Source organism: Suricata suricatta, chromosome 2 (assembly GCF_006229205.1).
Source record: "Suricata suricatta isolate VVHF042 chromosome 2, meerkat_22Aug2017_6uvM2_HiC, whole genome shotgun sequence".
NCBI lineage: Eukaryota > Metazoa > Chordata > Mammalia > Carnivora > Herpestidae > Suricata > Suricata suricatta.
Genome location: NC_043701.1, coordinates 116,509,767 through 116,537,491, shown reverse-complemented (window position 1 = coordinate 116,537,491; position 27,725 = coordinate 116,509,767). Strand labels below are relative to the sequence as shown.

Below are 27,725 nucleotides of genomic sequence, written 5' to 3'. Positions count from 1 at the left end.
TTAAATTAGAGTTTGTGAAGTCTGGCCCCCGATTACCTGTATCAGCATCCCATAACTCCTTGTTAAAAGTGCAAAGTTTTGTGCCTCCACCCAGAAGAAAGCGTGTCTGAGACAGAGCTCAGGGATCTACTGTAAGCTAGTGCCCAGTTACCATGTTGAAGTTTGAGAACCAAAGATTTAAGTCGACTTCCTTGTAACAGTTGTTATCACTTGTATAAGAAACTTGTAAATACTTGGAGGCTGATAGAAAATTCCTTCTTTTTATCCAAATCTGCTTTTCACAGGCTACCTGGGACCCTGCCCTTTCATATTAGCATCTGGCCAGACATCCTTCTTCATGCTTCTCCATCTCCAGTTTGCCTTTAATACTTCGCTGGTAGTACGAAGTCTTTTACTAGCAGAATTTGCTAGAAGCGTTGTATAAAAACTTTCCTGCTCATGGAAAACAGCACCATGTATGTCCATACCAGGAAAGGAGGAGATGAATTTCCTAAAGAATTTTATCCATTCAAAAAATCTAGACTGATTTGTTTGTTAAACAAACAAACAAACAAACTTGTGTCCTTCTTCCTCAGATGAAGAGTAAAGATGACCATGTTGGACAGAATAAGGTATAGTACCTTCCTCTGGTTTCCCTCTGTGAAAGGAGTTAAAATGGAATTAAACTTCAGAGTTTTCTGTTAACCAAGGAACTCAGTGAAGGAGGTGTTCTAGTTGGTTAAAATTCTCATTAGTTGAGAGAAATTTTTAAAATATCACAATTTTAAATACCACAAAATACATTTCACATTAATATTAAAATCCAATACATCTTAATGGTTCAGAGTGTAATTCAAGCTATTTTATGGATACGAACAAGTTTTTCCATTACCATTGCATTTAAAAAAATTCTGTTTTGTAACTGCCACATAATTTGAAATCTAGACCAACACACTGGAATGAAAAGCCAATAGAATTTGGATTTTTGTTCTTTTCTGACACCAACACAGGAATCTTTAATCCCCCTTAGGTGTCAATTTCCATAACTGTAAAATGGAACTGTTGATTAGGGTGTATTTAAGTTTCCTGCTAGTTTAAAACTCTAATCCCACTGCCTTTCTGTTTTGTACACATGCAAGCATACACACTCATGCACACACATGCACGTGTCCACACACATGCCCACACATGCAAACATGCAAACACCCATGCTCTCACACACACATGCACACCCACCCACATGCATGTACATGCACACACACATGCACACGCATGCACACATGTGTGTATACATAGGCACACACACACATGTGCACCCACATGCACACACGCACACACAGAATTTAAACACACCAGACTGCAAAGCTCTGCACATGTGATGAAAGACAGTCCCCGTCAAACTCTGTGGATGTTAGGATGCTCGCTGTTGCCCAGCAGCAATTAAGACTGTAAATTTTGCTTTTCCTTCCGTTGACCCTGGCCCAGTGTCAGACTAACCGAAGAAAGAAGATAATGTAATCCATGGGAAGGACAGGCACTTGCTCTCCAACGCGTGCCTCTGCCTTCACATCCCGTGGAATTAGGGTGAGGGGTGCGCACCGGCCGCGCTTGTATGGGACTCATTACTATTTGGAATGCAGCATCCCGACTGAAGTCCTAATAACGACACCACTTGTATCAATAGTTGCAGCCAGGCAGGAGCCACAGCCCTGATGCTGTGTCTCTCGTCACTAGCATGTGCCATTGTGAGCGGGACGGCCGCACACGGCCTGTCTGCTTACTCACAATAACTCTCCCTCCCCGGGGAGCAAGAGGCAGACAGCCGCTGTTCTCCCCCTTTCAACAGACACTGTGAGGGTCTGTTACTTATTATCTCTAGAAGAAAGGACACAGGTCTGCACAGGCAACTCGAGCCGGTATCAGTTCTGGGATCAGAGAGGATGAGGTAGGTCCCTTCTACAAGACAAACGTTACCGTGGTGGTTGCTGATAAAAACAAGGTTCACAAACATTCAACGACCTGACTGGACGATTTGCTTTTCCTAACATCTTTATGACCGTCTCCTTTGTGGAGAAAAGGAGGCCTCCCTGGAGAGAAGCCGGGGATCTGCTGCAGCAGCAGGGTATTTAGAAAGAGAGAGAGAAAGCTTGCTTCCTGGACCCCAGAAAGAGTCACAATCTGAGAGACGCCCCTTCATCTCTAACAGTACAACCCGGGGTGACACGTAGCATAACAGACGTCCTTACTTGCCATCAGCCAGTTGACTTCCAAGGAGCAATCTCCCTATTTGTTTTTCATGACAAGAACATGGCATGAAGGAACGAGTCTTGGACTGGGCCGTCAGAGAGCTGGGTTCGAATCTTAGTTCTGATGCTAGAGAAGCAAACGCTATCAAGAATGTGGTTTAGCAGCCCTGCAACCTAGTTTCCTTCCCTGGAGGGTAAAGGCATTCATTAGATTATCTCTAAGGTCTCTAGGAGAAAATTTAGCAAAGCTTAAGAAACTTTGGTTCTAAAATACATTAAGCTTATTTTCCTTCTGTGGTCTGACAGAGTTGTAGGTTTCTAACATTTCAAATTAGTATTGATTTACTCAGGCGCATTGGAAACACCTCGATCTACTTACCCTTTCCAACCAAACATCTATGTCTCTGCAGAGAAAACTTGTACTTCAGCAGGGCCACCTACGAGCTTGAATAAAAACCAGCTGTAGCACAGCACTCTCAAGGACCGGCCCTGGTAACAGTTCGGAATGTGTCTGTTCATGATGAAAACCAAAGGGGAAACTGAAATGTTATATTTCCCTTTCATTGGGTGGAAACTAGTAATGTATAGAATAAAATAAAGGCACCAACCCAGAGAGTCTTTCTTCCCTTTTAACCAGAGCCTCTGTGTGGACCGTGTGGAGCCACCAAGACTGAGTTCCTGAAACCCATTAGCAAAATGCTCGTTTTGTCCTGAGTGACGAGGATTCAGTGGAAGAGAGTGACTGACATCGAGGGGTAAATCATGCTTAAAACACACACACGGTCACTGATAGCCCTTAGACAGGGTCCCGCGGCAGTGACACTTCCTGAGTACCATCCAGAATTTATCCTGCTTGGGGTTCGGCTCATGGCATGTTTGCTGTGTGGAACCAACCCCGGCTTGCATTTATCTCTTAATATTTTATTTGTTTATTTATTTATTTATTTATTTATTTATTTATTATTGGGACAGAGAGAAACAGAGCATGAGTGGGGCAGGGGAGAGAGAGGGAGACACAGAATCTGAAGCAGCTCCAGGCTCTGAGCTATCAGCACAGAGCCCGATGCAGGGGCTTGAACTCACAAACCTTGATATCATGACCTGAGCCAAAGTCGGACGCTTAACCGACTGAGCCACCCAGGCGCCTCTATCTCTTAAATTTTTTAAGCCAAAATAAACATTTACCAGAATTATTATAAAACAAGCGTCAGGTTCATCGTGGAGCCTAGAAGGCTATGAAGTGGGTAGCTGGGCTCTACCCTAAGATGTTGAAGTCCTGGGAAGCGAATGACAGCGCTTCTCCTAACACACCGGCCACCAGCTCACTCTCTCCTAACACAGACTGGTTGGGACCCTGCAGGCGAACCCCCAAGACTTACACAAAGCCAACTGTTCTTTTTTCGCAGGTAGAGAAATGCCCTTATGTTTTCTATACCTAGCGTAGGTATCATTTTTTGGAACATATAGATACTCATCACACATCTACAGTTTAACTTTCCCATCTTTCCTACCACTCTGCTTTGCTTATTCAGTAAACTGGTTTAAATTTCACATTTAAAGTTCATTCATCCATTTATCAGATAATTGCCATGGAGTACTGCTAGGGATTCAGGCCTATGTCATCCCCTCTTCCGATTCTAAGCTGGTTTGTGAACAGGTACAGCACTCAGTGAGGAGTAAGCTGTGATATTACCTTTACTGGAGACAAGATAGAGCTGAAAACTGTGGGTTGAAGGCAACAAGTTAGATATCTAAATCGCTGCCACTTAAATTAAGCTCATTTAATCAAGGACAGGCAGAGAAGCAGAATCCTAGCCCCTGATTGCATGGGAGAGATGAAAATGTGCCCAGACGCTTACCTATTTGTCACAGGCATATCCACCTTGCAGAAATGAACCTCCCCCCACCAGTCACCTAGCCAAGGCTGAATTCAGTTCCTCCTCTTCCATTCCTCCCTAGATTACATTGCCTTATATCTCCCATTGTTTCAAATCAACCAAAAGTTCTAAAGAGTCATTGTGTGAAAATATATGAGATATTTAGAAAATAATAATAGAATTTGCACAAGTAGGCGAGAATGAGATCTACTAGCCACAGAGTTGTAACCAGGTTCACAGTTCGAAGAAAAGATCCAGAAAAATGTAGAGGAGAAAAAAAAAAGGGGGGGGGGAACAAAACTATGTTTGAAGTTACAGCTGTTTCAACTTTGTGTTAACAGCTTTCTGGAAACATGCCAGAAGTTCAAATGTCTTCAAAAAAAAGAAAAAAAAAAAAGAAATGACTAGATTTCCTGATAGACAAAAATAATAATTGAGAAAGTCTTTAAGTAATAGTAAAAATTGGCATTCCCCCACCATTTATAATATATTTCCAACAATATGCTGAGAAGCCACCAAAGTGGCATACGAAAACCCTGTAAGAATTTTAAAAATCCCCTATTTAAAATCCTTCTTGTTATGAAACCTATAGTTTTGCAGAGTTTTTGATTCAAGGTGTTTTTATGTCTCATATCTCTCACTATTACCACAGCCACCAACAAGGTAGAAGGTAGCAAAGACTACGCTATACCCCCATACTTATTCTCCTTTCCTGTCATTGCAGGACCTCCCAGTTTTAGCTGGACTTACTATGGTCTACAGTGAAGACCCCATTTCCTGTATTCCCTGAGTCAGATACGCCCAGGCACATATGGCCTGACCAACGTAGCTCAGACAGTTTCTGGGAAGTGTCCTTGAATGCCACGATCTAGTTATCTCCTCCCCTTCCTCCTTGCTGACTGAACAGCAAATGAAAAGGCTGGTGCTCAAGCAGCCATCTTACCTACATCATGACTTTGTATCAAAAGTCACATTAGACAGAGTCACGAGATAGCAGCAGCCTTGGCCCTGACATCACGCAGCCATCATAAAGCTCAGAACTGCTTACTCTCCGGCCTTCTGCAGGAGACAGAAAAAAACTCATTTGAACCATTTTTATGTGTGTTTTCTGTCCACTAAAACCAAATCTAATTCAAATAATAGGTGGAGAGCTCACAATCCCTACACAGGATGATACAGTGCATAAGATGTACATTAGGTAACACACCCACGGCACCTGCGGCAGGGTCCCATAATCAACTGCATTCATATTTTTTCAGCAACATATCAAAACACTTACACTGAATGGCCATGATAAATAAAACTATAATAGGTTCTCATCACTTCATGTCTGATTTTGCACATGAATCAATACAGATTTGGTCACGTTCCGCCACCAAGTGAGTATCAAAAACCTTTTACTTTCCAGAGATTTGAGGGCTTTAGTATTGTGGCCAAAGTGAGCTAAGGTATAAGACATTAAGTATACTTGCTTACTATTACATAGTGAGATAGAAGTTAGTGTTAAAAGGTTTCAGCAAGTGTCCTTTTCATTGCATGATGCACATTTCTGTTTTTCACCAAAGTCCTCATTCATATATGTATCCATTTAAAAAATATATGGCTGAACATAGCCCATGGGCAAAGCCCATCCTCTAGGAAGTTTACCCTAGGGAGTATCTGAAGGCCATGATTCTCATCAAGGGTGTGTGTACGCTGCTTGCTACAAAGCCACAGCATAAATATGGAACATATGTTCCTGTAAAGACTTGCACATGCGTGTTCACAGAAGCTTTATTTATAATATCTCCAAACTGTAGCCCAAATGTCTTAGAATGTGTATCATTCTACTACATGGTATATCCATGTAATGGAATAATACTCAGCAACAAAAAGGAATGAACTATTCATGCTACAACATGGGTAAATCTCAAAATCATCATTTAGAGTGAAAAAGAAGAAAAGAGGACATACTGTTTGCTTTTATTTATATAAAACTCTAGAAATACTGACTAATCCATGGTGACAGAAAGTGGATCAGTGACTGCTTGTGGGGAGAGGAACCAAGGCCAGGAGGGAGGAAGTATGCAGGGCACATGGACACTTCTGAGTGATGGACATACTCGTGACATTGATTGTGGGGATGGTTTCCCAAATGCACATATAAGTCAAACCACCAAACTCTACATTTACAATGTGTGCAGTTAATTGTTGATTATACATGAATAAATCTGTTTGAAAAGGATGGAACATCTTCCTGGAGTATGACTTTGATCAAGAGATTTTAAAGGGAAACTCAAAGGCTTAATTAGACTTTTTAAAAATATTAAAACAACAAATACCGGAATATGTAAAGTAAAATTGCATCACTTCTCAAGATAAAAACACTAGATGTTTTTATCTGCTTACAGCAGGCAAGGTCTTCCTAACCCTTTCAGATACCCCAGAATCTGGTTATTTTCACTCTTCTCTGAAGTTTCCAGACCTTGGTGGTAAAGTTTGAAGTGCTGCCAAGGGGTTTACAAGGTCATGCGGCAGATGTAGAAAGTCCCCAACACTGCTAACACTGCTGCCTCTCAGTCTCCTGTGGTTTTAGTCCAACTGTTGCATCTTCTTACATTATGGACATCTTGTCTATTTCTCTTTAGTCACTTTTAATCCAAAGAGTAAACAGAGGGAAGTATTCCTCATGCTACTACAGTGGTACAATCCTTGGGCATGGGGAGAGTGAGCCCAAAACGCAAATACCTGTATTCTGTCACCAATATTTTTTTCCCTAAAGCATCACGGGTCAAATGTGAAGAAAATCTTGAAACACTCAGCCGACATTGTGGAGACCATAATTAGTCCTCCTGATTCATCTGAATAATCAGGAACACAGGAATTCATCAGAAATTTCTGATTTTATTCAGATGTTTCATATGAAGAATGTGCGACCTTCGTGATGGAAACACTACCATGATTCTATGAAGTCCTAGATTTTATAAAAGCAGAATTTAAAAAATTCAAATAAACTCATGTGGTAACTGTAGGAGTCAACTCCCCTTCAGAAGATAGTATATACGAGTATACAAAAGAGGTTGGGGGGAAGACAAAACTTTCTGACTACTCAACAAAAAGATCCTCAAAGCCAACAGGGTCTAGAAAATATCATTTAGAGGTAACTGAAAGCCATGTTAGCAGGAAAAAAATGATAGAATGCCTAGCCACCCCAAAACATTCAGGGTAGAGTCCAAATTAGTTCATCTCAGGGTACTTGCCTGCCATGATCTTAGAGATCTTGGCAATCTTGGAGAAATCTTTGAGAAATAGTGGAGAAAAATGTACAAAAATTTTCTAATCTTCTGAAAAGTAAACAGATAAATTATGGAAACTATGGAGAAGTAAGAACAATGTTTTTACCCTAGAAATACCAGAACCAACTGCCAAATGGGGTTGGTAACCATTTTAGAAAAAAGGCTATTAAAATTTGGCATATACTCATTAATTTCTGTATAAAATAATCTCAGTTTCATTTTATACTAAGTAGGACGAAGATCCGTCTGGGCCATGACAGAAAGTATCTTCAAGTCATTTCCATTCAACAAATAACAAATTCATCAAATGAAACAGCATCTTGTTGACAGATGAGGTGAGGACACAGGGGCTGCTCCTCCTAACGCATGAATCCTAAGTGGGGTCTCTGGCTGTTTTCCTGTACTTGGAGAAAGGCTCACACTTAAAAGACAGGCAAGGTTTAGTAAAAATGTTAAAGTAAAAAAAAAAAACTTAAAGCAAAGACAATAATAAACTAAAGAGGATTATGGGCAGGAAGGGAAAGGTTCTGGAAACTATTTCAAAGATGACTAGCTGTAATAACTGAAAATGTTTTACATGCAGAGGAAAATATTTAGATGAGCTTTTAAAAACTATTTGAATGTATGTTACGTTGATGAAGGAAAACGCTTCTTTTTTGTTCTTCCCAACGGCATAAACAGGACCAGTAGTTGGAATTTACAACAGGATCGATATAAGAAAGAATTTATAACAATTGTAAATATTCAACAATTGATTTTTTTGCTTCAAAATTATATCATATCCTTTATTTGCCAAGCTTGCAATATTGCAATATGTAAAATAAGCATGCCTTTGACAAAGGATTCCTACCCAGAGAATCCGTGCTCAAGCTTTAACACACATACTTTCCTTTTTTTTAATGTTTTTTAAGTTTCTTTATTTAGAGAGACAGCACATGAGTGGGGGAGAGGCCGAGAGAGGGAGAGAGAATCCCAAGCAGGCTCCGCACTGTCAGCACAGAGCCCGACGAAGGGCTCAATTCCACGAACTGTGAGATCATGATCTGAACTGAAATCATCAGTCAGAAGCTTGACTGACTGAGCCACCCAGGCACCATGACACACATTTACAAAGACATGTGTCCCAATATCCTGTTTGAAGCATTGTTTATAAAAGCCATCTAAAGAAATTACTTTCAGAAATCCACACGAAGGCATGGTACATAGCAGTTGCTAAAAGTAAGCAAGGTCTATCAGGCAGGCTATGTCATTACTAAGTAAAAGCAATTACAGAGCATCATGCCAAGTTTGATCTCATTTGTGCAAAATTAAAAGGACACTTGTATTTTACATTAGCATGTGCTTATATATGCACCAAAAAATTCTAATATGCATAGGAATCAATTCACACTTTATTAGACACACTGGAAACCCAGAAGAACTACTTTGCTCTTTACCACTTTAGAGATATTTCCACTTTTTTAAAACCATGAATGGGGTGCCTGGGTGGCTGAGTTGGTTAAAGCATCCAATTTCAGCTTGGGTCATGATCTTAACGGCTCGTGAGTTCGAGCCCCATGTCAGGCTCTGTGCTGACAGCTCAGAGCCTGGAACCTGCTTTGCATTCTGTGTCTCCCTCTGTCTCTCTCTGCCCCTCCCCTACATGCTCACATTCTCTCTCTCGCTCAAAAGTAAACATTAAAAAAATCATGAATGTATGTTATTTTTGTAATATGTAAACTAATTTTAAAGTCACTGCACTTGTTATTGAAAATCTAATCTAATTATCACATATATATCCTATCACTGTACTTATAGTGCTTATATTGTATCTGTATTATATATAATTATTACATCTAATAGGATTATCTAATTATTAATTATTATCAATGATGTGGTACCTTGGAGAATCTGTTTTGCCAGGAGGACTAGGATTTTCTGCAGTTTTCTAGATGTGAATTCTGACTGCACACTTATCATCTTTGAGCCAAACATTTATTTTCTGTAACGTAAGGAGAACTGATGAGGCACAATGAGGCTTAAATGAGACACAACTGAGGAAGGATTATCTGTTTTACTTAATTCTTCTAACAAGGATTTATTAATGTGTATGAAGACTAAGAAGGCTTATTATAACAGAATGCAGTATATCCCAGAGACAAGGAAGAGTCATTTTAATTCTCTAAACTTCCCCCATCGTGCACCCAGAATTTGATCATTCTCTTATAGGCATAATAAAGTGTTTAAAATTTCTAAGTTTCTAACACTTTTCTTTATTATCTTTTAGTTTCACCAGTTTCAAACTTTCACATGACTAAAAATTATACCGGAGAGATGTACACATAATATCATGCATGCTAACTAAAAATCTATTATGGAATCATATGCCATAGATTTTAAAGTAGCTTATAAAATATATATATTACAAAATATATAATGAGTATATATAAATGTATATATATACAAAATATATAATCTATCATATATATTTTATATATAATATGTATGTTGTGTGTGTGTGTGTGTGTGTGTCTATGTAGAGGGTTGAATTTTGGTCCCCAAAAGATATGTCCACCCAAAACCTCAGAATGTGACTTAATTTGGAATAAGAGTCTTTGCGATATAACTAAGGTAAGGATCTTGAAATAAGATCATTTTGGAGAGGAGTGGGCCCTCAATCCAAGGCAAGTGTCCTGAAAGAGACAAAGACAAGGACAGAGACACAGAGACGAAGACCACGTGAAGACGGAGGGACACCACCACAAACCCAGGCATCACCAGAAGCTGGAAGAAGTGAGGAATGGTTCTTCCCTCTGAACATCTGGGAAAGCATAGCCCCGCTTCACCCAATACCTTGATTTCAGACTTCTGACTTCCAGAACTGTGAGAGAAAAGGTGTTTGCTATTTTAAGTGCCAGGCGCTAGTTTGTCTGGACTACTCCGCCCCCTCAGAAACTGATACAAAATACATGCATACTGACCATACCATTGTTATCCTAACTGGAGCATTTTTGAGAACGAAAGGAAGGCACAACCATTAATGATTCTAGGACAGTAGGGGTAAACAGCAGTGTTTGTGATAAGCTGGGACACGTGATCACTTACCGCAGGAAACAGGAGACTACATCTATGACACAACATGTCCACAGTAAACGTAACTCTTACTGTGACTACGTTTTATGTAATTGTAGCATAGAAGGGGCTGACGCCAAGTGTGGACTATCTGACTGAGCTTACAGGTTGGAGGCCGGGCAGGGAACAGACCGGAAAATGGGGGTGGAGGGGAAATGATGGCTTCTTCACCCTAGCAGGCGAGTGTCAAGAATCCCAGTGACTACAGCTCTTCCCAGCTCTCGAGAGTCCCTCTTACCTCTTGTACACTGGGCGTGCAACGCAGTGACCATCTTCCTCCCTTCTCAGGGCTGACGTTTAGATGCCACCCCAGCTGCGTGACTGGGAAAGTCTGTCCCAGCGCACTGCTGAGTTGTAAAATGTGTATCACTATTGACTTGAAAGAGTAAATGGGAACATGCCAGGAGGTGTGAGGCTAGATTCCTGGGAGAAATTATTCTTATCCAACTGTCTGACTAGAACATTTTGGTCTGAGAACTGAACAGGAGGGCCTGGGATGTCCAACTTTTTTATTTTACAGCTGAAGAAACGGAGACCCAGCAACATTACATCTGCCAGGTAAAACAGTATCGGGACTGTTGTAACAATTACTTACTTTTTGTATCAAAATATAGGGGTGGGTTTTGAATCTATTTTGGCTTATCCATCCGGAGTGTGCCTGAGAAACCAAGGTAACATACTGAAGGTATTTCATCTTTGCTTGTTCTCAAAATAGTTGATAAATAATATGGAAGTGTCTGTCCTCGCTGCCTTCAAGATATCGAATTATTATTTTTTTAATGTTTTTAAATTTTTTTTTTTTGAGAGACAGAGTGCAAGCAGGGGAAGGTCAGAGAGGGAGGGAGATACAGAATCCGAAGCAGGCTCCAGGCTCTGAGCTGTCAGCACAGAGCCTGACACAGGGCTCACACCCACAAAATGTGAGATCATGACCTGAGCCAAAGCCAAACATTTAACTGTCTGAGCCACCCAGGTGCCCCAAGATATCAAATTATTAATGCAGTACAAACAATCTATACTCAAGGGACCTAGGCATCTCTGACCACAGAAAGCAAACAGTCTGCTGAAATTTCTGACTTTAGGACAAGATATTAAAAATGGGCATCTTAGATAATAAGAAACTTATTTTGTGCTTACCATATGCTGGCAATGTCAAGAGGTTTCCATTCATTATCTCATGATAGCCCTGTAATGTAGATATGAGGTTTCCATTTTACAGATGAGAACAGTGAAACTCCGGGATAGGACAGGGCTTGCCATGGAGCCCACATTCCACTACTGTGGGATTCCAGGGCGCTGCACTAAAAGTTCAAGAGGGACTTATTCACAAACTCGACCAAAGACTATAGGCAAGTCTCCTCATTTCCCTAAGTATCTGCCAGACAAAAATATTGCCAAAATATTTTCCATTTCAAAATCTAAGAATCCACAATTCATAATAACTAGGGTAGATATATTTGAATATTTCTATAATTAATGAATATCTACTTTCCCTTTTTAAATTTTAATGCAGCAGAGTCAAGAAGGGTGGGAATCTGTTGAATGTGCTAAAGATTTTATCCAGTTTTTAGGGTATTTCTTCATCGGACAACTGATTCTTATGCTCATTATAAATGATTCACTTCAAAGGGCAGATAATTAAGGTCTCACACTATATGCCAGTCAGTCTGGAGACCAGTGGAAACATAAGAATTGAGAACCATGATTTATTTCAGCTCTTTTGATTGGTCACAAATTAATTTACTTTCCTGGTTGGAATGGGAAAGATGGTTGAAAACACATGCTTTTCTAATATAATTCACTCTTTTGGCAAGAAGTTATTGTGTGTGTCAGTTTGCATTACATAAACCTCCCCAAGACATGTGCTGTCCTACACATAGGACCACTTTGGCTGTTCTAAGAAATAGTTCTCCCATTGTATTATTTACCTCTGCTGGGGGTGGTGGCTGGTCCCCTGCTCCCCCCCTTTCTAAAATAGAAATTAAAACTTAAAATATTTACTTATTTATCTTGAGACAGATAGAGAGAAAGAGAGAGAGAGAGAGAGAGAGAGAGAGAGAGAGAGAGAGAGGAGAAGGGGCAGAGAGAGAGAAATTGAGAAAATCCCAAGCTAACTCCACTCTGTCAGGGCAAGAGCCAGATGTGGGGCTCAATCCCACAACCCTGGGATCATGACCTTAGCTGAAATCAAAAGGCAGGAGCTTAACCAACTGAGCCACCCAGGTGCTCCAAAACGTAAAATGTTCTTGAATCAACCAGAAGCAAAAATTTAGGCTAATTTAAGCACTGAACATTTTATTTAGCTCTGGACATCTACTTGATTAAATAAGGAGCATAATGTCTGATATAAAAAAAATATATACCCATTAGTCAGGTGGTAAGAAGTAAGCAAGCCACCCCTGGGTCATTGTGCACCAGACATGTGTACAAAATAGTGTACTCTAACCTTTAAAATATCATCAACAGTGAATTTGTAACTAATGCATTCTTTACATTACTATTTCTTACAGTGCACCTATGAATAACTGTCTCAACATTCTTTGCTTTATAGGAAAAAAGTACATGGTTGGGGTTTAAAGAGATCTTTGCTAACATATGTTTAGGAGGATGAAGTCATACAGATATGAAAGTACTTTGAAAATAATAGCAGCTATTTTACTATTAGGATATGAGACCCAGGTTCCTCTTTTGTATATTTCAGTTATGTAAAAAATATCAGTTACAGGCTTTAGCTCATGATAGGAGCATGCAGCTTTTCATATTTTAATATGTTTCTGTCCAAGGCAAGAAAAGGTTATTTTCTACATTCAGGAACAGCTACATGTCTCTTCCCTCGAATTGTGCATAGTAACAATGACTACTGCAGACCATGAGGAGTTAATAAGTGCAAACTCTCTGGAAGGGTGACTGAATCTCAGGGTCCTGAACTGGCCAAACTTCTGGGATGATTCATGAAAGTCCTCCCTAAAGACAGTGAGCTGATTCTGGAAACTATGAGTGATGTTTTGATCAGAGGTAGTGGAATGCATTCAACAGGAACATCTCCCCTTCCCTTACTAGTTCTTTGATTATGGTTTCTCTGTGTTTGAGAACACGTGAAGATTATTACTAAACGTTGTACCAACGATCCCAAGTGAAATTCCTGCCTTTATTCACTCTGCACATCTTTTTAAGTTGGAATCTGTAAGCAGATAATTTTATGCATGCTTTGTTTTAATTAGGTGAATATACAAATTTAAAGGTCACATATTTGAAGGAGATCCCATTAGGCAAAGAAATGTTTTCTGGGTGTATCATCAACAAACAGCAATGACTGAGGTTGATTGGAAGAGAATTTAAAAACTAATAGAGATTAATGAAATATTAAATGGTTTTCTAGATTATTAGTCACTGCGGATTAAATGTCAACCATGAGAAGGACAAAGAGACTACCGAAGCATAATTATGAGTTTCTCATGGCCTAAATATCCCTGTCTTTCCTCCAGAAAGCTATCAGTCTTGTTCTCCCTCCACTATGCTTGAAACCATTCATTAGCAGATAATGCAGGACAGGGAGCGGTAGGAAGAAATGGTGGCAGAGGAAGACCCCCAAAAGTAACCTCAATGTGAGACCCCTGTGTTGGGAGACACAGAGACAGAGCATGATTCGGGGAGGGGCGGTTGGGGGTGGAGACAGAATCCGAAGCAGGTTCCAGGTTCTGAGCTGTCAGCACAGCTCATGTGCTGTGCACCCCCACATGGAGTACCTAAAAGCAGGGCACTGTAAACGAATGCATGACTGCTCAAACACTCTTGTCGAGATAAAGTTAAAGTGGAATGCAGCTCAATTTTCTTGCTTATTTTTGTTGGTACACTTAAATTCAATTTAATATTTTCAGTATGTTTCCTTTTCACTATATTACTAAACCATTTGCAAGTTGAAACAATGTCAGTGTCTCGGAACCTAACACACTACCTTGTAAATAATAAGACCAGTAGTGAAAACAACCACAACAGCTAACATGCACTGAAAATATTCCATGTATTAGGCCCCGTTTAAGCAATTTTACATACATAGCACATTTAATAGCCATAATTACACAGCAGGGCAAGTATAATTAGTATACCCATTTTACATATAAAATAAAAAACCACTGAGGCACAGAGAACTTGAGACACAGAGACCACAAGGCTAATTATCAGGGCAGCCAGGATTTGAACACAGCAGCCTAACTTCAAAGCCTGTGCTCTTAGGTAATCATATATAACAACATAATCCAAGCAAAACATAAATTGTTTAGAAGCTCATGTTACTTGTCCCAGTCACATCCCAAATGAGGGTGACTTTAATCACTTATATTAGTAATAAATTCACTTACCCTTTAACCATGGCCTAGGCATTGACTATGTAATTCACATAAGTAGTCTCCCCAATTGACATTCAGAGAAACTGAGACTCAGGATGTTTAAGCTATTTAATTAAAATCTCACAGCCTGTGAATTGAATATGGAAGCATTCAAATATGCCCATTTCTGCCTTTCTAATAATACTGTCTCCCCTGTTGGAAAATTATTAAGTAACCACTAGAGTGTACACTGGTAACTGGTAACAAGAAAGTGGTCATGGAAACAGGTAATTTTGAAGTTAATATATTTATTGCATGTGTTAGCATCTGGTTATTGCACTCACTTTTTAATAACTGAAAAGGACAGTTACTCTTACCTAATCTGAATCCCTCCAGATCACTGCCAACTGGCTTTAGCCAAACTTCAAAAATGCTTCATGCAGAAAGGAAACTCACAAGGGGAAGAGAAGACCATTTCCTATTTTACTTAGTTGACAGCTTAAAGCTTAAATGTAAAATAAAAATTAGTCTTGGAACAAGATCATAAAAGGGGCTGATCAATACTCTGCCTAGCTTGTGGATTTCTATTAACCCCAGCCAGACAGGACACGTGTAAACATTTGTCAGCTCTGTGGCCAACGTTGCTACTTTGTTGAGATTTAGAATGGTCTCTTCCTAGTACTGTATTTTCTGTAGAAGATTAGTCTCTGACACCAGGTGGCGATAGAGAGTCATGGTTGCTTGCCCGTTTTTCTAGGACCTAGGGTTTGAACCAAAAGTACATTTTTTAAAACTACAATATCACAAAACTATTGTTCTCTCTCTCTCTCTCTCTCTCTCTCTCTCTCTCTCTCTCTCTCTCTCTCTCTCTCTCTCTCTCTCTCACACACACACACACACACACACACACAAATGCATTAATCAGGGCTCTCTCCAGGGGGAAAAAAAAAAAAAAGCAAACAAAATCTGCTTACATCTTTTCAAACCAAAATTTTACCAGCACCGTTACTAAGCACCATTACCATTTTCAGACAAGGCAGTGGTGATCTTCTACATGCGTGTTTCTGCAACCCTGCCTACACATTAGAAACCCTGAGAGTTTTAGCAGTGTCCAGATCGCCCCCCAGAATTTCCTAGGCTGAGGCCCAAGCATCCACATTTAAACAAAAACAATAAGCCAACTTCTCAGATAACTCTCAGGTTCAACTAGGTTGAGGCTTGCAGCCAGAGATACTGTGGTACTTCTTAATGGGGTTGCAGATTTCTGAACGGGGTTATCACTGAGAACTGAATCTGGTTTTCAATGTAGTAGCTTTGCAAAAATAAATCGGGTTCTAGAAAACTGATTTATGATGACCTAGTCATAATATTAGCACTCAGAAAGTAGAAAGTCAAGGGGCGCCTGAGGGGCTCAGTCGGTTGAGCTTCTGGCTTTGGTTCAGGTCACGATCTCACAGTTTGTGGGTTTAAGCACAGAGCCTGGAACCTGCTTCAGATTCTGTGTCTCCCTCTCTCTCTGCCCCTGCCCTGCTCATGCTCTGTCTCCCTCTGTCTCTCAAAAGCAAAAAATATATATATATATATTAAAAAAAAAACTAAAGTAGAAAGTCAATGTAGTAATTTACTTTGAGGGGAAAAAACCCTAAATGGGTCACCATTTGGGCCAATTATATTAGCCAAATAGATATTCCCAAAGTAGATAGCCATTCACACTCCAGAAGTAACAAAAACATTGAGAAAACCAAATTCATATCCAAATTCAGATAATTCGATGCATCTAGAAACCCAAGGAAGGACAGTAAATAATCTTCAGGGACAGTGGTGCCAACCTAAGCACATGGTCTGCTGTGTCTTTGTCACAAGTGCTGCTTTCACAGATGGAAATAGCTCTGTCCATCAGTCCAGTCCCCTCTTCATGGAGATAGCCGAGGAACACTATTTTTTTTTTTTTTACTCTCACTTGGTTTTTTTATTTCATAATCACAGACCCATCTGAGACAGGCTGCAGAGTACGGAAGGGTTTGTTTCACTTTCCAAAGAAATCAAATCCACACAATGCACAACGTGCAATCGTGACACATCGGGATAGTCCCCGCTTGGCAACCAGCCGGTGGGCAGAGTACACACAGGGCCAGGAAAATGCAGACGACGCAGAGCAGGCTTGGGGAGGGCAGCAAGAAGGCTCCTAGCAAGGGTCTCAGAGTCGCAACAGAATTAAATATGGCTCAGGTACCAGAATTTTAAAATAAGCATTTATGATGAGTCCAAAAACCTGGTGAGCAAGAGCAAGACCAGAGCCAAATGTCTGTTGGTGCAAGACGCTGCCTCGCCCCTGAGGGGGCTGAGGGCCTAAGGCTGGCTCACCGCTGTGTCAGGAGCACTGCTTCTGGAATCCCGTTCCTGCAGACTGACCTCAGCTCCACCCCTCCAACCCGTGCATTTTGAGGCACATTCCTTTCAACATCTGCGTACCTGTTTCCTCATCTAGAAAATGAAGGAAATAATTATTCCTGTCTCGCAGGGCCATTGTGGGAATTTAGAAGAGAGTCTGGACAGCTTACCGTGGTTTGAAAGTGTACACTCCCTGTGTCGGCAGCGGCAGCCCCACCAGGAGCTCCAAATTTCCCAGCCCCACTGCACCCCCCTGAGTCAGAGCTGAAGGTGGGGCCCAGGATCCAGTGTTTTCACAAGCTGTTAGGTTTTTCTGATGCATGCTAACATTTGGAAGCAACTGATGGAGAAGACAATATGGCCCGGGAGACTGGAAGACATGGAATCTCTGTTCTAGTTATGGGAGGAAGGCAGGAAATGCTGGAGGCTGGGGCATGGGACCTGGGTGCAGAGGGTTCACCCAGGCACACTGGCCCCCAGGTCTGCCTCGCAAGATAAAGGACACAGCAGATTTGATCCTAGCTCTTTGAAATGAGGAACATGTCCCTAAGTCTGGGAAACATACTTTATTCCTGACTGGATAGATGGGAGCCTGCTGACCCACCATCCAGTCAGCTGAAGTTTGCAGAACAGACGTCACATGATAGAAGCATAGACCCCTAACTGACCATCCTTCAGAAGAAAAACACACCTAATAACTTCCTGGGTAAGGAGGTCCTGTTGGGAAGAAATCCTACCTATATTTACTTCTGTCTTTCTAAGGCTTTTGCTTTCCTAAGTTACATAGAATTAGTTTCTTCTCAAAACATATCATCCTTCTGCCCTCCCCCCCCCCCACCGGCAAGAGATCTATTTTTCCTGCTCACTGTCCTCTTAAAATATCACTTGGTGTTCGAACATACTGACCCTAGCTCCATTCCATCACTCCCTGTCTCCTGCTGGATGGTGTTAATTACATTTTCTCTGGCTGTTCTGCTTCCCTGATTATATTATAAGCCCCTGATGCCCCAAGATCTGGCAGTCTCTTACGGGACTATTGTAGGACTCTAAACCGGATTCAGTTAAAAAACATTGTCCAAGGATGATCTATACATATTTTAACCTTATACAACTAAAAACATATTTTTTTGGACATCAGGTCACCATAATTAGCTAACATTTTGTATTTTTATTCCTCCTGGTTGGCTCTAAAGTAATTTTTCAAAGAAATAACTAGCATATATTACTACACACCTACACATTATCCAAACATGTCTGAGTTCTAGGTTTAATGTGTGAACCTGTGCTGTCCTCTTTATTTCTGATCAATGTTGCAGCAGATTTAAATACTAAGGGTCACATATCATCTTTTTTTGAACTTCAGTATAAACTATAAACTCTGAAAGTGAGTCTTTTTACAACAGGGCTTGCTAGAAAATGCATGTATTTGCCAGCTTAATTATTAACACATTCTTGCCCTCTTCCCTTGTCATCAGACAGATCTGCTGAGCGCCAAAACACTGCATTCTATTTAGTAGAGTCACATGTTCAAGTTAACACAGTTGCAGAGCATTCAGAGGGAAAGCCTCTAGAAAGGCCTTTCAAACTCTGCTAGAAGCACGTAAGCCAGGGAACTTTGGGATCACACCTCAGAAAAATAAAGAATTATAACTCTATCAACCCGTCCCCTCCCAAAGCAGATTGAAATAGGAAGATTTGGCACCAGAAAAAAAAATCCAAACTAACTCAGGCACATGATCTTTCTAGAGATATATTGGTAACTGAACTAGGACCAGATCATTGATAATGGGGATTCCTATCTGTGTGTGTGTGTGTGTGTGTGTGTGTGTGTGTGTGTGTATTTAATTATTCACATTTCTGTAGGTTTCAGGCTGGTAAAACATCATCGTACTTATTATCTTCTTTTAAAAATAATTTCATACAGGGGTGCCTGGGTGGCTCAGTCGGTTAGGCATCAGGTCATGATCTCGTGGTTCCTGAGTTTGAGCTCCACATTGGGCTCTATACTGACAGTTCAGAGCCTGGAGCCTGCTTCAGATTCTGTGTCTCCCTCTCTCTGCCCCATGCTCATGCTCTGTCTGTCTGTCTCTCTCTCTCAAAAATAAATGTTAAAAAAATAATTTCATACATTTTAGCCCTCAATGTCCAAAAACAAAATCAAACAACCAAAGACATTTATTATAAGAGCTTTTTTTTCTTATAAATGATCTATATCACCCTTGCTGAGTAGTCAGCTCACATCTTTTGTTTTACAGCCATTATACGCACACCCCACACACACATGCACACACACGCACACCAGCTCCTTTTAAAAACTTCCCTGATTTAATTGGCTTGTGACTGGAATTTTTTTTTTTTTACATTATTCTTTTCAGGATTTTTCAAATTTTCTACAATAATCTTGTAGCAATATAGAAAATATCTTAAATATTTTAAGTTGCTCTCATTCTTTTTCTGCAAGTTGATTCTGCCCTAATTCTTTTTTTTTTTAAGATTATATTCTTTTAAGTAATCTCTACACCCAACGTGGGGCTAGAACTTACAACCCAGAGATCAAGAGCTGGACACTCCACCAACTGGGCCAGCTAGGTGCCCCTCAACTCTTTCTTATCAGACTTAGTTTTCAACCTTATTCGTCTTCACTACTATTTTTTGAACTCTTTCCAAATTTAACACACACTTGTCTACACCTCTTGAATGTAATTTGGAAATATAATCCAGTATTAGCTGACATCTATGTAACAAGTCTGCTGTTTGATAGCAAATAGCCAACATTGCTATTGATTTTAATCTAGTCATCAAGAATTGCACCAGGGCACCTGGCTGGCTCAGCAGATGAAGCATGAGACTCTGGATCTCCTGGTTGTGAGTCTGCACCCCATCCTGGTTTGGAGATTACTTTTAAAAATATTTTTTTTAAGGAGAATTACATCAAATCTATCAAAATGTTGCTTCTCTGAAATGATGATGGTGTAAGGAAACTACATAGTTTTCCTTTACTTTTTATTATCACCCTTTTGTAACAAAAAGTTTGATGATTTTGCTTTGAACTTGTAAATTTAAAATGCTTCTTTAAAGGAAAAGAAAAAGAAAGGAAGGAGGTTCGTGTTAATGCCAAGAGATTGAGGCTCCACTTTGGACAGAAAGATGGCCAAGTTCAACCTCAATGAGGCACTGGGGATCTGTGAAAACCCCTAAAGTAATGAGTTAGTCAGTCATCCTTTTAAAGTTAACACACATTTTTGTGGAAGCTCATACTGAAATGTGAAATCAGAAAAATAAATACAGAAGAGCATATACACAAACACAGGAATCCCCAGTTTGGATAAAAGCTGAGTTCTGGAAAGAGCATTAGCTTTTGGAAAGCACCTGTTACAGTATCATCATATCTAAGTGTCCGATTAGACTCACTATGAGCAACTGAAGATTCTTTGGCTAGTCAAAGGTATATGTGTTCCTAAGGCTTTTCCATTGTAGTGCTCCGCTGTAAGGTTCCACAGAAATCTGCACCTGTTCTCTGGGTTGATACCACACCCTATTCCTCTTGGACCAGCAGTGGCCAGTGACGTGGCCAGGACTTTTGCCGCCTCATGCTGGGGTTTTCAGAACTCCACATTACATCCATTCAACCTGAGGAGAGAAGGCTGCCTGGCGAAACCCGCTGTTGACCTCCACTACCTTATTTTAGCATCTGCTCCCCTGGACCATCTCAGCTGCATTCATGGCAAATGAGTGAGCTTGGAGACTTGCCTGTTAGCTCTTCCTAAACCGTGTGTGGCTCTACGCTGCCTGGTTCCCTCGTTCTTGCCAAACATCTCCTGCTTTGAGATGGCTTCCACCTTGCTTTAGCGTGTTTTGGTCCTAGGAATATTCATTTCATTGTTGCCCATGTTTATTCTGAACTCTCAGCTATAGCCATAGGATGCTATCTAGATTTTCTTCATTTTCTTTTACTTTCCCTCCTATTCCTATCAGGTCAAGTTTACAACCGTTCTTCAATGATGTCCTAATAAGCCTTAGATCCATGGCATGTTCAGAATAAGTTTTTCTTTCTTTAAATTTCCTCTATGACCTTACTACTCAGAGAACTGTCTGTGATTCAGTGATGTATGCATCACCTGGGAGCAGACTCCAGGCCCTGTCTCGGACCTACAGAATCAGGATGCACATGTTAGTAAGACCCTAGGTGATGAATATGCACATTACATGTGAGAAGCACTGCTCTATGATATCACTGATAATGGTAATATCTTCTTCAATACCATTAGTGATGCAGGACCCCCACTTTCTTAGGCAGGCCATTTTATTTAGGGGTGGCTTCCATCATAAGAAAGACCTTCCAGGGTGCCTCAGTTAAGCATCTGCCTTCAGCTCGGGTCATGATCTCATAGTTGGTGGGTTCAAGCCCTACATCAGGCTTTGTGCTGACAGCTCAGAGCCCGAAGCCTGCTTCAGATTCTGTGTCTCCCTCTCTCTCTCTGCCCCTCCCCTGCTCATACTCTGTCTCTCTCTCTCTCTTTCAAAATAAATAAATATCTTAAGAAAAGACCTTCCTTATATTGAAATTAATGTTATGTCTCTGTGAACTTAATTTGTGGGTCTAAGTTCCTACTTAGACCTGCTAGAGCCAGCCCAAAATTTAATCTTTTGATTATATGACATTCTTTCAAATATGTTAAGGTACATATCAAGTCCCCACTTATTTTTTCTTCTATTTCAAAATAGGTACATCCACTCAACTACTTCAACATATCCATAATTTGAAAGTTCTTCTCCCCTGATGACATTCCAGTTTGACTCCACCCCCAAGAGAAACCCTCCTAAGGTTTGAGAATCTCATGGTCCAGCAGGGACCCAGTGGGTGGTATCACCACAAGCTGGCAGGGCTGAGCAGTGGGATTTCCTCACTGACCTTCTTGCCACCACACTATTTCATCAACACACTAACCACCGATCCATCAGGACAGTTTAGCGAGCCATACGTAGAAAACCACGTATTTGTCTGATACATCTTAGATGCTCACCTTCTTTAAAGGCTTCCTAAGTCCCCTGAAACCTGAGAATATTCTAATAATATTCTTTTTCATCCTCTAAAACACATCTGTTAGGCCCATTGCCTTGTATGGAAGGGTTGGAAGTTATCCCTTGCTCTCAGGAAATGCAGCACCACTAATGGGAGTATGATTTGAATTGTGTGAAGTTGCATCAAATAAGGGAAAAGCATTATGTGGACTCAGGAAGAATATGGGCATAGAATTGGAAGAAGCCAGTCTTAAAAATAGCAGGCTGTGTTGTCACAGGGAAAGTGTAATCACAAACTGTACGATGACATTAGCCCTGTGGAAATAGGAGTGGTCTGGTGTTCCCGCACTTAGACATCGATTCATGGTGGTCTCCAGCTATGTTTTTGTTCTGGCACATTAAACAGAATGAAGACATATGTCTAAATTTAAGACATCCTTTTAGTGTTCTGTGCACGAGAGCCAGCTGAGAAATGTGAACTATTTCAAAGCGCTAGGAAAGGAATTGTGGACACATCCTTTGTTTGGGCATATATTTTTAATTATCCTGCCTTTTAATATTCTTCTCCATTTGAGGATAATCAGACAAAATGGATCCTGCTGGGCATTGTCATGCTTAATAAAAGTAAGCCTGAACATCTGTACATATGGCGACAGTGTGGCGCGTGGGATGCGCCAGTGCCTGACCTGCGTTCTGATGTAATTATAGCGCCACATGTAGCTGCGACCATGTACTGCCCCGTTTACATTAGTTCTGGCACTTGGAGCAGACTCTTCTTGCATTAGGTGCTAAGCCTTACCAGGGTCTCAACCAGAGGAGGCACACGGACTAATAAACGCACTGGATTCAGGATGCAGATTATGGCAAGGCCAGGCAGATACAAGGCTGCAGGGCTACCGTTGAGGTCTGCAGACCAGGGGTCAGCCCCCTGGGTTTAATCCCAGCTTCATCAGTTACTAGCTGTGGTATCTTCAGCAAGACCTCAACCCACATGACATGGAGATAATCGTATTTTTCTCACAAGGCTACAGTAAGGCTTACATGGCGTAACAGATGTAAAGATGCCTCCTGAACTCCTCTTCCCAACTCCCTTTCTCTCCACTTCTTTAGATAAAGACTTACTGCCCTTTCTCTCTACTGGAAAAGCCCAAATAAAGTGGGTGGCCTAGAGCTGTCAGCCTCAGGATGGCTGGAAGGAGTGTGTGCAGGGAGTGGCGGGTGGGTGGTATTAGGAAATTGGCTGGGTCCCTGTTGTAGGAGGAGGGAGGCGCAAATGGCAAGTGGGGAGCTGGAAACACCACGTGGTGCTGCAGTGCAGCTCGAGTGTCAGCAGGCATGCGGATTCTGACCATGGTACACGGAGACAGAGGCGTACATATGTGTGTGTGCCCATGTCTGCAGGCTCCATACACTGAAACCTAACCCCCAATGGGACAGTGTTCAGAGAGGGGCCCTTAGGAGGTGACTAGCTGGTGAGGGCAGAGCCCTCACGAATAGGATTCTTGCCTTAATATGAGGAAACCCAGAGAGCTCCCTCATCCCTCCAGAAGGTCATAATGAGATGTCTGTAATCAGGAAGAAGGTCCTCACGTGGTCACGCTGGCGGGCCACCAGTCTGCGAGGAAGAAAGTTCTGGTGTGTTTAAGCCGCCCAGTTCACGGTATTTTGTCGTGGCACCTCAAGCACACTAAGAAGTGTGTGTGTGTGTGTGTGTGTGTGTGTGTGTATGTGTGTGTGTATTTCCCACTCAGTGCCCTGAAGGAGGCTGGGAAAGTAGTGTCACAGTAGCAATGAGAACATCTACTGTCCAGATGTTGGTGTCCACACAGCAGTCTCTGTGGTAAGGAACCAGAGCTCCTTAGAGAAATGAGTGATTCCAGGGCTGAGTTAGGAAATGAATAGAATGAGCCTAGAGCTTTTTCTTGTGCCAAAAAGTAAGGAAACACTCCAAGAATGATGGAGACTTCTGAAAAGAGAGAAACTAGCTTGAAGGGGCTCCAACTGTGATCACTAAAATAAATCATGATATGGGGCACCGGGGTGGCTCAGTCAGTTAAGCGTCCAACTTCAGCTCAGGTTGTGATCTCGCAGTTTGTGAGTTTGATCCCCATGTTAGGCTCTGTGCTGACAGCTCAGAGGCTGGAGCCTGTTTCAGATTCTGTGTCTCCCTTTCTCTCTATCCCTCCCCCACTCATGTTCTGTCTCTCTTTGTCTCAAAAATAAATAAACACTAAAAAATTTTATAAAATAAATCATGATAGTAATAAATTATAATGCATAGAATAACATAGGAACCCCTGAGTCCACAGGGATGTACATAAGGAAAGAAACAGACCAATACACTAAGGAATAAATGGATTAAGAAGAAAGTTCTTCCTTCTCAGAGAAAGCCAACTAATAATAAATGTAGAAGAAATGATGACAGTAGAAAATCACCATTTGGCAACCATCAGGATAATAATTTGGAAGAGAAACATTAATAATGTTATACATTAATGGGTAAACACGAGGTGAGGGATAGAATTTTGAGTTGGAAGCTTTCACCTGTAAGTCTGGGTGACCACATGGCAGCCACGGTTCCTGACACCACTGAGGCACGTGGCCGTGCCAGAAAAGAAGGTAGGTCTTTCCTCAGATGAGGGTCTTTAATTAGGAAGAAAATTTTTCCCAGAGGGTAATAGGGAGACTTTCTCTGAGGTCCAATTTGCTAGAATTAGGTCACAAAACTGTTTTGAAACCAACCACTAATAAAGGGAATGAGACCATAATTGAATGAAATTTATGATTAACTCCCTGAAGTTAGAGTTTATCTGTTTCCCTGGGTAAAGTGTAAGCCCCAAAACATAATCAGGATTATTCCAGAAAGGGAGGGCTTGAGAGTAGGGGCATGGCTATTGCATACGAAACTCACAGTATCTGACATAACCAAGGGAGAGAAAAATCCCCATAACTAGTACAATCTGGACATTCATGAGTCACCAACTTCATTCAAACAAAATATTTGTGTAAGCTTCTTAATTTCTCATACAAAAATGTCCTTAATTCCAAAAATGCACATTTCAGGGACATTTTAACATCTCTGAACTTGAGTCCACCTTCAAGGTGTTATATACTTTTTTAATCAGCACTCTCTTCTTTGTGGTCCACAAAATACTAGCATACCTTGTATCTGATGGAGTATTAGATGAGGTGATACACAGTAAACAGAGAGTGGTGACCTTGGTCACTGTTGGCAAACGTTATCTCACTTACTCCTTGGAGTAGCCCTATAATATAAGCACTATATTACCCCCATTTTAAAGATGAGAAAGCTGGGGTATATTAAGACTGATATGGGGCACCTGGGTGGCACAGTCGGTTGAGCCTCCGACTTCGGCTCAGGTCAGATGTCACATTCGTGGGTTCGAGCCCCATGTCGGGCTCTGTGCTGACAGCTAGCTCAGAGCCTGGAGCCTGTTTCAGATTCTGTGTCTCCCTCTCTCTGCCCCTCCCCCTCTCATGCTCTGTCTCTTCTGTATCAAAAATAAATAAAACATTAAAAAAATTAAAAAAAAAAGACTGATATGCCAGATTCCATAATAATTTAAGGCCACAAAGGGGACTGGCGTGCACTGTTTGATACCAAAGTTTACACTTTTGCCAACCTCCCTCCTGCTTATCAGTGAGCGTGTGCATTTATTCATCCGTTGAACATACCTGTGGGTACCTCGCAGGTACCAATACTACATGAGGCACTGAGTAGGAAGCCATGGGGGTTCAACTAGTAACAACAAATGTATCATGAAAATTGTGGTAAGTAATGGACACTGTGATAGATTCCTCACAAATGTTGATACCTTTCCTTGGGGGGAAAGACTTCACTCCCAGTCCCATTAATGGTTAGTTTTGTCCTGGGACATTAGGGCCAGCAAACTACGGGAGAAGGTAGTATAAATTACATCCCAGAGGAACTGGAAGCGCCAGCCAGCGAGGTTTGCTGTGTGTCTTTCCTTTCTGCACAATGACCCGCACTCTGTTTCCTAGAGAGAAGTTGCTGTCCACCCAGCCCCCAAGGTGGAGGAACCATGGCTCTCGCTTGCCGTCACCCTGCCGTGTCCGCAGAACAAGAGGATGGTGTAACTTCTGAGGCTGGAAGCCACTGAGATTCGTGAGGTCACTAGTTACCACGGCACGTTCTACCTCACACTGATGATTCAGTGACTCCACTTTTACATAAAAATAAACACATAATGGTATGCGAGGCCCCATAATAATAATAATATAACAATAAAAATAAATAATAATAATACAGCAGAGCCTCTGCAGCCAGGTGGCATGGACTCAAAGCCCATCTCTTCCATTTACTAGAAAACTGCCCTTGGAAAATGTGCCTCAGTTTCCCACAGGATAGTCCTGCACTTAACACAGAGCACTGCCATGAGGATTACACGCTTGACTATTTGCACACTTTTGAGGACAGGGAGTGACACAGTGAGGACTACAGAAATGTGAACTTCATTGAAAGGTGGGGCTGGGCAGTCCAGAAAGGAATATCCTGCAAAGTTTTAAATTATGTTTCTTCAACCTTCCAGTTGGTGGCAAGTTCCCCAAGGAACAAAATCTCCTGAGAACTGCTGCATATTTAGGGATGGGAAGAAAATACAAGGTTGCAGTGAAATGTGATTTCTGGCTGATCAGCGAGTCTACCCAAAGGGATTACTCCTGTGAAACAGTGTGTTAGAGCTCAATGTTCAGATTAGTTCCTCCACATAGTTACACATTTCTACCCCTCACTGACCCTCTGGACAGCTTCAAAGAGGCTGAATATGCAAATATCCAAAGTCCCAAACACCCCAAACGTCCCATCATCGAAGTGATCCCCATATCTGTTAATGTAAAGCTGGAATCGCCAAAGAAGCTGGACATTCGCTAGCTACCTTGCGTGCTGGCGGGCTGGGGAGGCCACAATTCTCCACTAGAGCCTTCTGCTTTGACTTCTCAGGAGATCCAGCGGTCTTCTGCTTGCTTGCATCTTTAAAATTGATAAACAAAGTTTCTGTGTGAACACAAGTGAAAATAAGTGACATTTTAAAATATGAGCCTCAGCTTAAGTAAGAATTCTGTTCTCTAAGTTACTGTGACACCCAGAAATAGGCTTCATATGAATACAGCATTTCCCACATAGAGATAAATTTCACTTTATTATACCTTGAAGCTTTACCATCTATGCTACCAATGCATGTGGTCAACGTGGGGACTCGAGAGCGCAGATGTCTTAGGGAGACAGCATTTTATAATGCCTCACAGACAACATGTACGGCAATTCCTTCTTTGTGATATAACACAAAACTTATTTTAGACTTGTGGTTTACTATTCACTCCCCTGGCACAGTTATTTTAAAACTTCATTTATTAATTTTAAATGAAAACCCTACCAGGATCTGCCTCCTCTATCTCCCTTCTTTCCCTCTTGTCCCTCCCCTGCCCCCACCTGGGCCGCATGTATATTTTATGGGTAAT

General features: G+C 41.2%; 1 long non-coding RNA gene across 2 annotated transcripts; it reads left to right on the top strand.

Annotated features, from left to right (window-relative positions):
* Positions 1-1,797: 1,797 nt before the first annotated feature.
* LOC115272067 lies at positions 1,798-26,456 on the top strand. 2 transcript variants are annotated; one of them, XR_003900227.1, is made up of 4 exons: positions 1,798-1,924; positions 2,863-2,980; positions 7,608-7,712; positions 26,250-26,456. It is a non-coding gene; the product is annotated as an uncharacterized LOC115272067 (long non-coding RNA). The 2 variants fall into 2 exon arrangements; XR_003900230.1 differs by lacking the exon at positions 2,863-2,980.
* Positions 26,457-27,725: the final 1,269 nt, after the last annotated feature.